Source organism: Misgurnus anguillicaudatus, chromosome 21 (assembly GCF_027580225.2).
Source record: "Misgurnus anguillicaudatus chromosome 21, ASM2758022v2, whole genome shotgun sequence".
Taxonomy (NCBI): Eukaryota; Metazoa; Chordata; class Actinopteri; order Cypriniformes; family Cobitidae; genus Misgurnus; species Misgurnus anguillicaudatus.
Window position 1 is genome coordinate 40504715 of NC_073357.2, and position 6000 is coordinate 40510714.

Below are 6000 nucleotides of genomic sequence, written 5' to 3' on the forward strand. Positions count from 1 at the left end.
ACAGTTTTTTGTACTCAAAGAAACATTAATTAAATGGTTCTTAAGTTGGAACCATTTATTTTTATCTAAAGAACTTTTTTCAGTACAAATTGCCTTTTTTAAAACAAGGTTCTTCGGATGTTAAAGGTTCATCATGGAACCATTCAGCCAAAAAAATGGTTCTTATATGGCATGGATCTTGAACATGGGGTCTGGAACCTATTTGGGGCTTTGGTGGCATCATTGGGGGTCCTCTAAATATTACGTGAATTTGAATTTTTGGATTAAACAAAAAGCATTGCTAATAAAAAAATTTTTTTTAATTAGGAGCATAAAGTTCCCACATTAAAATTGTATCTGTAAAATTAAAATGTGTTAACAGTGTCAGGATTTTGGCAGGAGGATGAACCCAAACGCAGACACTTATTACAGAAAACAGGAATTTATTAAATAACAGAAACAAAAAACCCACGAGGGGCCAAAATAGTGATGGGTCATTCGCGAATGAGCCGCTCTAAGAGCTGATTCTTTGTAGCGAACGAGCAGAGCCGAATCTTCAGACGCAAGCAGGGGTGGGACCGTAAGAACTGACTCTTCTAAGGGAGACAAGCCAGAAGAGCCGAATCTATGAAAAGAGCCGGACTGCCATCACTAAAATGTAGAGCCGGAGCTTGAGCAGAAAGAGCCGAATCTACGGAAAGAGCCGGACTGCCCATCACTAGAACAAACGCTAATAAACACAGAACTACACTAAACTAAACAAAACACTAAATTTTAACTAGAACATACACTTAACTTGAACACACTGGAAACAACGACTGGCATGAAACAACATAGTAACACAGACAAACCCCTACTGAACAACACACACACAAGGACTCTTAAATAGGGAGAAAGTAAATGACATACACCTGGAAATAATTACAAGTAAGGGATCAGGAAAAAGTGACGAGACCCGGGAAATGCGTGGTCAGAATAAATCAATACAAAAACCATGCATCTCCCACATGAAACATTGTACTGTCAGAACCCTGCCATGCTGACTAGATCTAAATACAAACAAAGATCTGGCAGGATTCTGACAAACAGTATTTGAAAGTATACACCAAAAATAATTATTTGAATATCTTTGTAATATGACTATCAAAACAAAATATGTAAACCCAGTCTTGAGTTTGTTTGATAATTGGTCTTTGATCTGTGGGATTGTGAAGCATCTTCATTTTCACTGTAACCAATAATTTACGTTTAAAATGTCAACATATTTAATCAAGATCTTGACGTCGGATCAACGTTGGATTTCGACATCGGATCAATGTTGGGTCTTGAAATGATTAAAGAAAAAGTAAACCTAAATGCGTCCAATTTATGTTGGTAAGGAATGCCAAAGCCTAGACATTAAGCTTATAGGTTACAGTACAATGACATAGGGAGAATTATACCCCCTTAAAAATGTCATTAAAAAGCATTATTTTTCCCACACTGAGCGAAAAATTATTATTTAATTTCAACATTTAGGGCGTCAAAGTAATTTTGAAATGCTTGCTTTGACTTTGATCATCTCTATTCACTATAGGTACAGAAACACCTGATGATTCCTATATCATTTGTTTCAGGAATGTCTTTTCTGTCATTTGAAAGTGAACACTGAATATAATATTAAATAAGAGACAAATTGTGTCAAATAGGTTCGGTGCAGATATTTTTCGTGTCATTGCTGAAATTTAAAGAAACGGCTTACCTGTTTTGTAACTCAACTTTTGACAAGATATCCACCCTGTTTCAAATACATTTTACCTGTTGAAAAAAATCAGTTTTTTGATGTTTCGTTTGATAAACTCCTAAATATAATCAACCTTAAATATGACACGCAGAGCAAACAGCGCGTTCGGCTAAATTGCATGCGCCAGAACCATGGCCAGCACGCAACAGCACAACATCAATACAAAATATTAAAATAACAAAAGTCTAGCCAGAATTGCCAAATTTGTCTTTTTTTAGCTGTAGAAACAAAGAGACAACTGTCTGCTTCGCAATGAATTATTAACCGGGAAACCTCATACAATATGGATGTGTAGCCCTGTCACGGGGGTTGTTAGATTTATTCACGCACTTTAAAAAATATTTATTGAAAGTTACTTTTTCATATATTATTTGCATAGTATTATAATGATAATAGGCTGTATATTAATATATAGGGAGAAAGCTGTTATATGTGAAATCAGATAATGTGCACCCTTATACACCCGAAACTGAATGATCCTCATTTCATAACACATCTGCGACGATTCGACTGTAATCAGGCTTCTCCTATGGAAACATTGAATCTTTGTCTATTGAGGGTCACCCCCAGTTTTTTTGTTGTTGTATATAGTAAGATTGTTCAGTTTTTGTGGTTGTATTACCAAGATGTTTGTTTATAATGCGTTAAAACTTAAGGAACGTACCGAAGCCTATGTATTTTCTAGTTGGGGGAATTATATGCATTCAAGTGATCGCCCCCTCTTGGTATTTCAAACGCCCCCTCATCAGCTTTTGGCTGGCACTGGCACTGCTGAAGCGGCGCTAAGCAGTACAGAACGAACATGCGCTTAGCAACTGGCATTCACATGTTTAAATAGATACAACATTTATTACTGTAAATAATTCATTTACAAAATGTACTACATCCAACAAAGATTGTCAACATTATCTTTACTAAAATAAAAATATCTGAGGGACCCCGCAAGTATAATTTTGAAGACTTTTTAGGAGGTCCCTAATGCCTTATGGGGGGTCCCGGATACCCCCAGCCCACCCACAATTCGAGCACTGGATCAAACCCATAACCTCTGCACTGCTATTGCAATGCATCACCAATTGAGCTACAAGAATATCAGTCCTATACTTGAGAGGATCATTATGGTTTAGCTGCCATCTAGTGGTTCACACAAAAAATGCATCTAATAATTGAGAACAGTTTGAAAAATAGACCAAATTCAACATCAAGACTCAGACTCAAATCTGTTTTATGCCAGAAGCATGAGCCTGTAAAGAATGATGAGTTTCCATTAGCAATAACCTAAATGCTTTTCCAAGACTCAATGCAATGACTGTAGATTAATGTATCAGTAATTACTGATAATACTGAAAGTTATGTAGCCTATTTTATTGTCTCTTTAAATGTAATCTTAGGATATATTTATCATCAGTAAACTCTAAAGAGACAATTTTTAATTTTCATTTTCTTGAGACAGACATTTGGCAGGTCTGCATGTTATTATTCACCCTTTCCATTTCCTGTAACCTAGGAATTTATTTTATTACTAAGCTCCAGGCAAACTGCCAGAGTCTGTTGATTCACACTTAGGAGGTTTAGCAAGTGCAAGACAAGATCATAACCTGATCACCTCCACAGGGACACTTTTCATTTGCCTTGACCTTAAACTATTCAGATAAAAAGATTTATGCCAACTTTCCAGTGACCCATGAAATCATCATGTCATCAATGAAAGCCAAAAAGCACATATAAAAATTCACTTTCATAAAACAATTACATGGAAAAAAGAGCAAAAATCTTACTGGGTTTTTAAATTAAATAAAGCAATAACATGTTTATTTTACATAAGATATGACTGGGTGATGGTTAAGTTACTCTCTCAAGAACAAAAGCTGTTAACAGCCGTCATCAGGTCTCGCTGATGGTTTCAACCAAATGCAAATACGACAACTTGTAAAATGGGAAATCCCCTGGTGATATTCAACTACTCCCCACCAGTGTTATGTATATTTAAAGAGGATGAATGCATTATTTGACTCTGCACTACTTTATACAGCTGCATAGTCCAGTCAAAGTTCAATATTTGCATTTTTTATTGTTACACTTTTCATTTTCCACAACCAAAATAGTTTTGCAGGTCATAACTTTGGATATATGGTTAACTGACAGTTTTTTTCTAGTCAAAGTTTCCACATACTTTCACAAAAACAGATCTGGTTTAACCCCATTTGCCTTGATTTCGATCTTTCTATCTTTTCTTATGACGTGAGCTACCAGTGCCAGTGTAGACTTTAAAGTAACATTTGAGACGGCTTTCTTGTTTAAACAAAACCAAGGGAGGCTAAATCCTCCCATTAGCCACAGTAATTTGTAAATGTGGAATTAATATGTATAAAATATAATAAAGTAAAATAGAATATATGGTAACACTTTACAATAAGGTTGCAGTAAACATTAGTACATTCAATGAGCAAACAATGAACAATATAGTTTTTCAACAAGTATTAGTTCTAGTTAATGTTAGTTAATATCACTAGTTATTCATGTTAGTTAATGCGCATTTATTAATGTTAACAGTTACGCTTGATTTTATAAATGTATTAGTAAATTACCATATACAAAGATTGTTCATTGATAGGTCACGTTAGCTTATGTATTAACTAATACAACTTTATTGTAAAGTGTTACACTGTTAGAAAAAAGGTAAAAAACTGTATCCACTGGGGCTGTACCCTCATAGGTTCATTTAATACCTTAAAAATATGAAATGAAAAATATTATACCTTAAGGACCTATTGTGTACCATAAGGAAAAATCTTGTCCAGTTAAATATTAGGGGTTAAAAACAGTTGACTGTACCTTTAAAGGTACACAATACACTCTCAGAAATAAAGGCACAAAAGCTGTCAGTTGGACGGTACCCTTTGAAAAGGACCATTTAGGTACAGATACATTTGATACAAATATGTATCTTTGAGGTAGTAATATACTTTTTTTTTAAGGAACAAAGTTGTGGTTTTTGAAAGAGTACAGCCCTAGTGACAGCTTTTGTACCTTTATTTCTGAGAGTGTATAATATATCAAATGTAATTTATTGTGAAATGTATGCTTTCCATTAACCTTTAAATACCAAAAGAAGATGCCATCTCTTTATAAGCAATACATGGGATATTGTCTATTAAGAACTGATCAGAACTTAATATCACAAACAAAATATATTATGACTATTACATGATAAGCTCTAGGGAACATAACTATGATTCAGTCTGTAAAAATCAAGCAGTCATTTTTACAATTTTCTGCATAAAATCATAATGTAAAGAACATTCTGTAAATATAACCTTGATATAAGTAATGTAAAGATTGAAATCAATGAAGAATGATTGATGTTCCTAATTTCAAAATTAGATTATGAGACTTTATCCAGGATTTTACAGACAGGGTCCACCAACCAAAATGCATTTCTACAAAACATTTTTTGTTTAACCAGATGACTAAGAATCTCCGAAGAAACAATTTTCCATTTAAAAATACATTATTGATGAATAATATTTTGCCACTGGTCACAGGATCTCACTATCGGCTACAGTAAAGTATGCAGATACATGCTGTTAGTAGGCACGCTTTACACTGTTAATTATTCATAAAATGCCCTTTGAGAATAACAAAGGTTGCTGGGTGAAAGTCGGTGACTTATATAAAAGGGAATATAGAGCCAGTTATCCATCATCTCTGTGGAAACCAAAGCACCGCGAATACTCAGAAGTCGGCTTGTTGCTTGGTGATAAAGCTTTGGGAAAAAAGACCGGCTGCTGCAGCTGTCTCCTAGAGAAACTAACATGTTCAAAACTGCTAATGAAACTGGATACATAAACAAGATCATGTTCAAAATGCTCTTGGCTCCTCGTAAACAATATCTTTACATAAATACTTCAACCACACTCATTTCTTATTAGTGTTTTTAGATTCGCTTTTTTAATAACAAAATAAAAATATGGAATCCTAATATGTTTTATATTCTAAGCACGCTTCACTAAATAGCATCTTTTATTACTGCGAAATTCCGCTTGTAAAAATAAGTTGAACGTTTCGACTCATGGCACAGCATTAGAGGACAAATGAACAACTGAAACATGAGCTCTTGAGAGTAGCCATAGGCATTTTTTCTTGCCCCAAATCCATCTTAAAAGAGGGGCACATGCACAATGCATTGAGAGAGAGAGAGGAATGGTTGCAATTAACATCTCTAGAGAGACAAAAAG